The sequence below is a fragment of the Camelus bactrianus genome, chromosome 4, assembly GCF_048773025.1.
Source record: "Camelus bactrianus isolate YW-2024 breed Bactrian camel chromosome 4, ASM4877302v1, whole genome shotgun sequence".
Classification (NCBI taxonomy): Eukaryota; Metazoa; Chordata; class Mammalia; order Artiodactyla; family Camelidae; genus Camelus; species Camelus bactrianus.
The window spans coordinates 54,528,235-54,538,849 of record NC_133542.1 but is presented as its reverse complement, the minus strand read 5'-3'; the positions used below and the strand labels follow the sequence as shown (position 1 = coordinate 54,538,849).

The 10,615-nt window shown below is 44.0% G+C and overlaps 1 long non-coding RNA gene across 4 annotated transcripts; it reads right to left on the bottom strand.

The window, feature by feature from the left end:
- Positions 1-372: 372 nt before the first annotated feature.
- On the bottom strand, positions 373-10,380 carry LOC123612846 (uncharacterized). Of its 4 annotated transcripts, none has more exons than XR_012506485.1 (4): positions 10,246-10,380; positions 7,105-7,232; positions 6,578-6,771; positions 373-6,140 (listed from the first exon to the last, which is right to left on the bottom strand). It is a non-coding gene; the product is annotated as an uncharacterized LOC123612846 (long non-coding RNA). The 4 variants fall into 4 exon arrangements; XR_012506487.1 differs by lacking the exons at positions 7,105-7,232; positions 10,246-10,380 and having other exon boundaries at positions 373-3,723; positions 4,281-4,348; positions 6,053-6,140; positions 6,578-7,080; XR_006720118.2 differs by lacking the exon at positions 10,246-10,380 and having other exon boundaries at positions 7,105-10,065.
- Between the last annotated feature and the right edge of the window lie 235 nt (positions 10,381-10,615).

Genomic DNA, 10,615 nt, shown 5'->3' with positions numbered 1-10,615 from the left:
TTTGGTAAATAAGTTCATTGGTGTCATTTTTTTAAGATTCCACATATAAGGGAACTCTATTCAACATCTTGTAATAACCTATAATGATAAAGAATATGAAAAAGAATGTATGTATGTATAATTGAATCACTACGCTGTACCCTTGAAATTAACACAACATTGTAAATCACCTATACTTCAAATAAATAAATAAATAAAATAAAAGTAAAATAAAAAACTAAGCTCACAAGTCAAGAAGAAATACATATTGCGTAGAGGTGGGGCAGGATGTCCTTTGTTACCTCCTTCTGTTTTAAGCTACACAAAGACAGCTTTCATTTTTCTTTAAACAGATTTATTGAGATATGATCAGCATATGATTCATCTCTCCGAAGTATACCTTTCAATGTTTTTTGGTATATTGCACATACGTGCAGCTACCACCAAATGCTTTCATTTTTCCCTTCTAGTCTTTTTGAGATATAATTGACTTCCAGCGCTGGATAAGTTTAAGGCGTCCAGCATAATGATTTGACTTCCGTCCATCATGAAATGTTTACCACAATAAATTTACCGGTGAACATCCATCATCTCATATAGATACAAAATTAAAGAAATAGAAAAATGCTTTCTCATTTTTAATGTTTATCAAAGCCTCCACCTTTACAGAGCACCCTGCAGAGGACATCAAAACATCAGTCTGGACAATTTCACCAATCTGAGGCCGTTGCATCTGGACAGGGCTTTCTCTAGTCCAAGGGAGAGACCTCACAGCGTCTCCTCGTCTACCCTGCTGTCACGGGCTCTGCTTCCCGCGATGAGCCTAGCTCCCACAAGAACAAACACATCCCCAGGAGGACAAGCAATGGTTTGTCAAATGCTGCTTGAACTATATGAAATAATTTACCCAGAGGAAGCAGGCTCTGCCCCTCCTCGGCCACTGTTGTTACACACCTGCCGGAAAGTCAAAGTTCCCCTTAGAGAACTGGTCGATCTCAGTTCTTCCCGTGAATTCTCCCGTGTTTTGAATCTTCTGTCTTCAGCCCTGCAGTAAGGGCTTAATCATTCCTCCGTCTTTTTGCATCAGGGACCACCCCAGCTCTTGTTTCAGTACTCAGTTCCGGAGAACACTTGTAAAGAGACAGCAAAGAGGCTGCAGAAGCACAGCTCAACCTGAAGGTGCCCCAGGTTTGTATCACTGCACAAAGCAGGATACAGTATTCCTAGGATCACAGAAAACAGTTTCACTTTTTTAACACATGGCTTTCCAGCATCGCCGTTTTAGATGCTGGCTAATGAAGCTATTCCCAAGTGGATTTCCTAGGACGGTGCCCAGGCAACTGCATTCCATTGGCATAACCGAATCAGATTTTGTGGGCGGCTCTTCCAGAAGAAAATACTGAAGGTGTGTATTCAAACATGCACCTCTCACAAGACAGAGACAATTGCTTTGTCTTTGGTTCTCCCTGTATTTGTCATTCTCTCCAAGGCTTTGCAGTCTTAGTGTCCAGTCTCAGCCAAGGCCACGTTTAAGGTTCCTGGGATTTCCCCTCATCCTGGCAGTGCCATCAAGATGGGGCTCCCCCCAAGCATGTGCACATGGAATGGGCTGGAAAAAATGGAGGCTCCCTGAGCTTTCTGCTTACTTCCTTTCATTCCACATTCTGGATTTTGCTCTTAAAAACCAGCAAGAGACTTAACCCCAATAAAAGAGGCTTTAACCACACATTGAGATGCAAGTAACATTTCCTGAATTCCCGCTCTGTGCTAGGTACTCCCATACATTTGTCTCGTAGGAAATCTTCCCAACGAATTTATGAGAAGATAGGACCAACATTATTATCTTCTTTTAACAACCGAGGAAATAGACTAGGTAATTTGCAAAGCTACTGAGTAACAACAACTTTCTGAGTCAAACCCCAGCCTTCTGACTGTGTCCGGTTCAGGGCTATCCTGTCTTTCCTAGAACAGTGACGGTTTGTTTCGGGTCATCACACTACAGACTACAAGAGCAGAGCTGCAGGAGGTTAATACACAGTCAATAAATGTGAAGTGAGGAGTTGAAATGGACAAATGAATGAAATGAATGAATGAAAACGCTCTGGAGAGCCCACCACTTGGTCCAGTGGTTTTTTCTAGCTCAGTTCCTCAATCTTCCAGGTAATCTCGGAAGATTTTATTTCATTCTAATTTTCAAAGGCACTTAGTCTAGGTGGCTTTTTCCCACCAATGCTCTTAGTCACCTAAGGAAAGTAAACAGGCACACTTCCCTATGGTTTCCTATTTTGAGGACTAAATGCATCCTGGAAGTTTCCTCAATCCCTGGGTCATAGGGCTAATCTTGTTCCCAGTTCCCCAAACACTCACCCAGGAGACCTGTTCCATCCTCCCTTTCTCTGCAGGCAGATAGGACAGAGCGGCACAAAGGACTGCAGATGGAGAATGGGTGGAACATCTGGGTGGAAATTATGATAACTCTACTTATAAACTGGGTAATTTGGGGGGGAGAAATCAACTTTCTGAGGCTTATTTTATTGCTGACACAATGAGGGTGGTAACACCTATGTGACAGGGTGATTGTAAGCTTTAAGTTAATGAAAATGGAGCTAAAAACCTGACACAGTCCAGCACCATCCAGTAAAATCCAGGCCCTGTGGTTAAAGCTACGTGTAGCTTTACATCAGCTGGAGGGTAGATGGTGGTAGTTTGTTTTTAAGAGAGACATTTATAGCAGTTGTGCATTTATTACCAAGAGTCAAAAATAAACTGTGTGGACATTATCACTTGTCCCTTGTCTAGGGCTTGGTGGGGAAGACATCTAAAGTTCTTGGTCTTATGGATGCAACCTAAATGTCCATTGACAGATGACTGGCAAAGAGGATGCAGTATATATACAATGGAATACTACTCAGCCATAAAAAAGAATGAAATAATGCCATTTCCAGCAACATGGGTGGACCTGGAGATCATCACATTAAGAAAAGTAAGTTAGAGAAGGACAAATATTATATCGTAACACTTATATGTGGAATCTAACAAACACAATATAAATGAACTTATTTACAAAACAAGAAACAGACTCACAGACATAGAAAACAAAACATACAGTTACCAAAGGGGGAGGGATAAATTAGGAGTTTGGGGTTAACAGATATACACTACTTTATACAAAATAGACAAACAACAAGGTCCTACTGTGTAGCACAGGGAACTATATTCAGTATCTTGTAATAAACCATAATGGAAAAGAATCTGGAAAAAAAATGTATAACTGAATCACTTTGCTGCACACCTGAAACTAATGCATTATAAATTAACTATACTTCAATGAAAAAAAGAAAAAATAAATAAAGGTCTTGGTTTTGGTAAGAAGTTTTGTTACTACAGTGGTGGTGGTTTTTTAGTTTTACGACACAACCATGAGATGCTGTATTATCCGTTTTCACTTGGGAAGCAGTGGACTGGGGCAGCTGGTCCTCTGGCCACCTTGCCCCTCCCTGACCGTGCTGACTGCTCTTGTACTTGATTCCTGTTAGGAACACTCTCCGCTGCTCTCCACTCATCTATCAACGTACCTTTGAGGACTTCTCCAGTTACCTTGTATCACGTGCAGCCCCTCCTCTCCTGACAGCCCCTCTCCCGGGTGCTGTGTTAGATATTTGCTTCCTTACATCATCTCCCCGTGTCCATGAGGTGGGGGACTTTGATCATCTTACACCATGTCCTTAACGCTCAGGACACTGTCTGGAACATCGTAGAGAGTCAAGACACAAGCGTGAAAAAGAGTATGTGAATATTCTTTGTTATTATAATTAGCATCGTTAGTATTATGGTAATGAACGTGTTTCTGGGGAGGCTGGATTATTTCTATTCCTGTTAAGCTCACCGTGAACTTGGTCATCTCTGGCTGACCTAACCAACACTGCCCCCTCAGAAAACCTTGGCCTGGTCCCACTTCTCCTTGGCCTTCCCACCCGGTCCTTCTCTAGAAGGAGTCAGCTTTACAATCCAGTGAATTACTAGGTGACTTAGCGCTCCTCGTTGTAAACATAGTGCAGGGGTGCCGAGAAGCATGGAGCTCAGAGTTTTAGGGAGTAATTCATTCTTTGTTAGTTAACACACATTTACGAAGTGCTCGGCGGGTTCCAGGACTTGATAGGATCTGTTAGATGGCGAAGACCTGACCCAGAGGGGCCCTCGTGGGTGGAGTTAGTGGGTAGTCTCAGCACAGGGTGCATGACACCGTAGCGGGGGTGAGTTCAGAGGTCTTGGGGAGTACAGAGGAAATGTCCCGACCTCACCTGTGTCCCAGTGTATTGGAACCAGTCGTCATGTGATGCATGGTTATAGAGGTGAGTCACCCACGCTGCTGAAATAAACAAGCAACACCAAAACACTGAGGACAGTCAAGTGTAATGGATTTTTCATAAGACACTTTGGAGGTATCCCACTCGGGTGGCTTCCGATGTTTCCTAGAGGTCGTTCAAGGTTTTTTCATGTCTTGTAGAAGCAACCAAAGTTGCTGTCTTTTTCTCATGGCCACGTGGCCCTTTCAAATCCACGTTCTACACGGGAATCAGACTTGCCTTTGGCATGTTACGTTCAGCATTGTGCTCGGGGAGTGGTCTTCCCACAACCCACACTGGAACACATGCTACGTCCAGAAAGACAAAGTCACGTGGGTGTCTTCAGAAGGCCAAGGCATGAAATACTAATTCTGATTTTAGTGCCAAAGTCTAAAAATAATCTAAGCCCAGAGCCCCGTGCATCACAGAGGTCTCCTCAGCTGCAAAACTGTCTCTCTTTCTTCTCCCTTCCAGTGCCTTCCACATGTCTCCTGCACGTGTGCTCGATGGTTTAGACCCCACGGAGGCTAGATCAGATGCTAAGTTTCTCAGGTTTTAAACTGGAGAAAACGTGATGAAACGGCTCACCCTCATTCATTGAAGGACAGCACATACTCTTGGAAAACTTGAACTTTGGGAGTTAATAAACAGATTTTGATGTCACGCCTGAGAGGAGACTTGGGTTTAGATTGTACATAATCACATTTCAGAGGCTGTTTGGGACCGAGAGATTGCAGGGGACAGCCAGGAGTTTCCTTAAACATGTTAGGCGCTACATATGGTTCCAACTATGATCATGTTCTCGGGGCTTAGGGGACAGAGTTCTCCAAGAATGCTTCTTAGTCCGGGTTGGAAGTTGGCTGTGGCTGCCTTGGCTTGAGGCCACACTCAATACTTTGAAAGTTTCCCTCCAAAACCTCTCTGCTTCTCCTCCCTGCTTTTTCCGGCCCGGGGTACTGAGCTGGGTGTGAATCCATTCGAGGGAGGTGCCTTGATGCCTTATTCCTGCCAATGACCCGTAAGGTGAGGGACAGGTGGTGTTGTGAGATGCCTGCTGTTCCCAGGTTTATAAACAATCCCAAACATGGGAGCTCTCTCAGTTACCAGGTCTGCCTGCAGCCCTGCCCAGCACAGGTCCTAAAGCTCGTGGCTGTGCCCCACCCAGTTCCCGCAGCCAACCCGCAGGCTTGGCTGTTTGTCAGGCTTCTTCTCCACCCAGAGATGGGTCTCAGATGTGGCTTGCTCCCCTCGTCATCATCTCTATTTCCAGGGGGCTGGGCCTGGCCTATGTGTTAGCTCAGAACCCTGCCTGCCTCAGTTTCCTGACTCTGCCCCACTTTTCCTGGCACTGGAGTGGGGTCCCTGAGTCTAACGCATTAGCTAGAACACTTGTCCACCTGAACCAGCATGCTCCAATGGAAAGACAAGGTGACCCATGCATGCAAGCCATAAGAGTAATTTAACATTTTCTTACAGCTGCATTGAAAAAGGTAAAAAAAAAAGAAAGAGGTAAAATTTGTCTTAATGATATATTCTGTTTAACCCAATATAAACACAGTATTATCAGCTATGTCAACATGTAGGCAATACAAGAAAGGATTAATGAGCTATTTTACTAGATTTGTTTATACACACACACACACACACACACACACACACAAAGCCTTTCCAATCCAGTGTGGACTATACACCAAGGCACATCCCGGTGTAGACTCGCCGCATCTCACCTGCTCAACAACTGCAGGTAGCTGTGGCCACCGTGTTGGGTGAGACCCGCCCTGACCCGTCACTGGTTAATTCAGACATTGCTGCAGTCTGGAAGGAGAACCCAGAGTCAGGGAGCTGCCATTCTCTGTGGCGGTGTTTCTGGTAGGAGGTCACGTCCACCAGCCCAGCCCTACCTGCCCTTGGAGACTGAAGTCAGACTGCAAAGAGCACTAATTATCGTTTACCCTGGGCGAAGCTGCATGCTAAGAACTTTGCAAGCATCATCTCCTCGGGACAATCTGGGGGTTCTTTTATTACCTCTGGGGCAGAAGAGGCTACGTAAGTCGCCTAAGGTCAATGCTAAGTGGCGATGCCGGGATTCAAAACCAGTTCGGTCTCACTCTGGAGTTTGAGCTCTTACCTGCGGTGCTGTTCCCCCTTCCCCTTGCCCCCTTGGACAGCGGGACTTGGATGCCCCCTCTCTCAGGACCTGTCCCGCAGCCCAGTCAACCCCTCTCCCTCCATGACTGTCCCTGTTTACTCACCTGTCCCGGCTAACTCAGCATGGACGTCCTAGCGTGGCCTGCCACTAAGTCTCCACGGGTTGTGGTGGTAACAAGGCCCTCCGGCACAGGGTCCCAGGAGAGACAGACCTATGGGGCAGGCCACCTGACGCGTTTCTCTCTCCTCCGTTTAGGAAAGCTGGTGAGCCCCGAGTTCCTGGCAGGCTGGCTTGCAGCTAATGAACACAGGAATACGGAATTAGACAACACACCCAAAGCCGGTTGCTTGGCTAATGGAGACATATTGCGTCTCGGGAGCTTGTCTCGGGTCTCCGGGGACCGGGAGCCTCTTGTGTTAAACAGCTGGTTTAGCACATTGTCTGCCCTGTGAGCGGGTGCGGTGGAGAGCTCTTATGAGGAATCCTTGGGGACCGGAGGAATGTTTGCTATGAGATGGATTTTTTTTCTTGGTGCAAACACTCCCAACCAGTCTGCTTTTCTCCTGGGAGGAAAGAAGGATTGGACAGAATGCACTGAGGATGCAGAGAGCGATGAGTGAGCTCACAGACCTTCAGAACCTCTGTGGGCATCCAATGTGATGGGACATTCAGCTGAGTCCTGGAGGCGTTTTCTCCATGCCCGGGGAGTAAAACACAATCTCAGTGGTGAGCCAGCTCACTCAGTCCTGGGGAAGCAGCTGTGAAGGTGACAGACATCAGGGAGACGTTCTGGACCGGGAAGGGAAGACAAGGTGCGTGGTGAGAGCAGACAGAGTGAGGACGCGAGCAGTGGGAGGCAGCCCTGAGAGGACTCCTGGGAATCAGTGGGTGCGATGGGGAGGATGGTGCCAGTGTCAGAAGAGGGAATTGAGGCAGACCTTCTGCAACACTGTTTTAATGAGAATCCATTTCTAACCCCCAGGCTGGTTTGTCCTGGGAAGACACAGGCTACGTTGATAATAGGAGCCTGACAATTCCATTGAGCCTGAACTTATTTGCAGGAATGAGCCGCATGAAGGACAGTGTGCATACGGGGGGAAGTTTTGAGTGGATGATTTGAAATAAAAGAGACAACCCCTTGGGTATTGTCGCCAGTAGGTCCACGGGCACCAGGTCTGGATTCCATAATAGAGGTCTGCTTTTCCCATTTGTGCTTAGAACTCAGCAGGGTCTAAATGCATTAAGACCGAGGGGGAACTTCTGGCACCTCCGAGGACGGCAGCACATGGTGTCAGCACTCGGGAGGCCCGTTATTCGCCCAGAGAACAGCACACGAGTCCCCCAGGGACCTGACGCCCAGCGGCAACTCCGACGTTTTCATCTTCACACACTCTCCACTTTGGCTCAGTCAAATCGCCATCCCCGGTACTGTGGCCCAATGAAATGCCATAGGATTTGGACAACTCTTCTGGAGACAAAATTTCAACATGTCTCATCTAGAGTCAACGTTTAACAGATGAGATGGTTTTGTTATCGTGGACCAGGAGAGGATTTAAGAGACAACTGCTTCTAAGAGAAAGAATAGCGGTGAACCAGTCTTTCTAAAACCAATGTCACCATTTTGGATAGATGAATCAATTTTAACTCATGTATAGTGAAGAATCCTATTTAAAAAGTGGTGTAAATCATCATTAGGTTGTGTACGTTTTGCATTTAGTTTCTCTTGGTGAGTGCACCAGGAAGTTGAGTTATTTCAAAACTCTGTAAAGATTTATTGTCTACCTGTGTGTGTATATGCATGTATGTATGTATATGTGTATGTGTATACATGGCTAATGGGAACGTTACACCTGCTTTGAATTCTTTCTTGTACTTATGTCTCATTATTTTGATGCTCCTCCTCTTGTCCCTGTTAATTTATTTTTATTCAAATTGTTTTCGGTGTGATGAAATTGATCTATATTGAAAGACCCAGATTCTAGTTGTCGCTGACATGTTTTAAGAATGTTTCTGAGGATATTGTTTGTCACATTATGCAGTTTCTTGTTAATAAAGATAAGTGAGTGCAAGTTCTCCCTGGTTTCAGCAGCAAGAAATGCTGGGGTTCCTTTTTTTTTTTTTTTTGATATATATGATTTGATACTACTTTGTGGACAAACTGAATCTTTTAATTTGTTAATCTTGTTTCCTTTTTAGCATTGGTTGCTAGGGAGCTCAGAGCCAAATTTTGGGTTTATTTCTATTATGATATACAGGATTTACTAGCTTGCATTTGATAAACTAGTTTTACCCTGGAACCTATTATCCTTATTTCTATGTGCCTCTCAAATGATTTATTTTTAGTTCAATGTATATGACAATGCTATATTCATCTTTATAAGTTAACTTAAGTACCTTTTTGGAGTCAGACAAAACTATAAATACACACATATTACAATATTGTTCTTTAACTTTTGGATAGAGGAAGAGGTAAGGATTTAGAATGAGTAGACTTGTCACAAGTCACCTCATTTCTCCGATTCTCAATTTCCTCATCTATAAAATAGGGCTAACAGGAAATTCTATCTCAGTGGACTCTTGTGTAAACCAAATGAGACGGCGGATGCAAAAGTCCCTCGCAATATTTGTAATAGTAAAAACATGAGACTGTTTTTCTTTTCTGTTAAAGATTATGTGTGTGATACACATAGTTCGAACATCAAGTAGTACTAAAAGCTTATAGAAAATACAATAATTCTTTGCCCCAACTTTTTCTATCTTCGGTCTATATTTCAGAGGGAGCTACTTTAAACTCTTGTAATTGTTTCTTTCAATATTTACTTTCAGATGTATAAATAATAAACTTTTAATGATTTTTTGATATTATGAATTGGATTCCTATTATGTTACTTGAGGATTTATCTCCCTTATCAACCCATTCTTCCCTTTCCAAATCTCCAGCTTTCCAATATAATTATATAACAACTTTTGACTTAATCTATAGGTAAGTTAATACTGCCAGAACTACTTAAATAGTTCACTACCTACCTAACTAGTATGGATTCTTTAATATATATTTTTTGTTTTTCCTGTGGTTAATACTTAGCTCAATTTTTTCCCACTTATTTAATTTTCCTTTTATGTATCACACTAAATTTCTTTGTCTAAACACACCAACAGATATGTCAAACACCCAGCAGTAATTTTTCCAAATGCATAAATAAGGTAAAACCTTATTATATATATATATTTTTTCAATTCTATCAATTCTATATTTTTTTCCCCTGGAAAGTTCTTTCCTATGGTTCTCAGTATCTTTCATCTAATCCCTGGATGGGTTTCTCTCTAAGCTTGGCGCACATCATAAAATTCTGTTTGCCACTCTCGTTTATTCCTAAATCTTTTAACTTCCACTTTTTTCAGCCTAGTCCTTCTTTGGCTGAAGCACATCCTTCAGTAGCTGTGGAGGAAAAGTCTAAGCAGTAATAAGATATGCCCCAAAGAGCCTTCCTTAGGGACAGATGGAGTATTTCCCGTATTTATACATTCAAGAACAACAAAGCACCAGAAACACAAATTCCTGCGCCAAAAGCACAAACACATTTCAACATGAATGAACATAGCAGAAGCTAACAAACAAGTTCACAGATGGGGGGAAAGTCCATCAACTACTTCCTCTCTCCAACAGGGCACTCCACTCAAATACAAGAAAAATTGGCTTATTCCGGAGAAAAAAAAAAGCCCCAACTGGAGGAAAAGGAGTTTCCGGCTGTACACACCGGAGCCACTTACCCTACTGTATGGAGCCCGCCGGCTCCCAGACGACGGTCGATTCCTTGCTCCAACTACAAGTGGCAGGGCAGCTGGCGAAGCTTTGGGGAATTCTGAAGGGAAGCTCCTCAGGACAAGCGCTCCTGGCAGCTGCTGGGGCCTTACCCGAAAATTCCCCAGTCGGGGCCGGTTGCAGCAAGACTCTTAGCTGGCTTTGCCAGAATTTGTTACTGAGTCCAAGCTCGTCCTGCTCGCCTCGTGACAGGCCAATAAATCAAGAGATGAGTTGTTGGGGCAAGGAATAGAGACTTTATTTGGAAAGCCAGCAGTCCAAGAAGACGGCAGAGTAATCTTCTAATGAACCATCTTCCAAGTTAGAATTCAGGCTTCT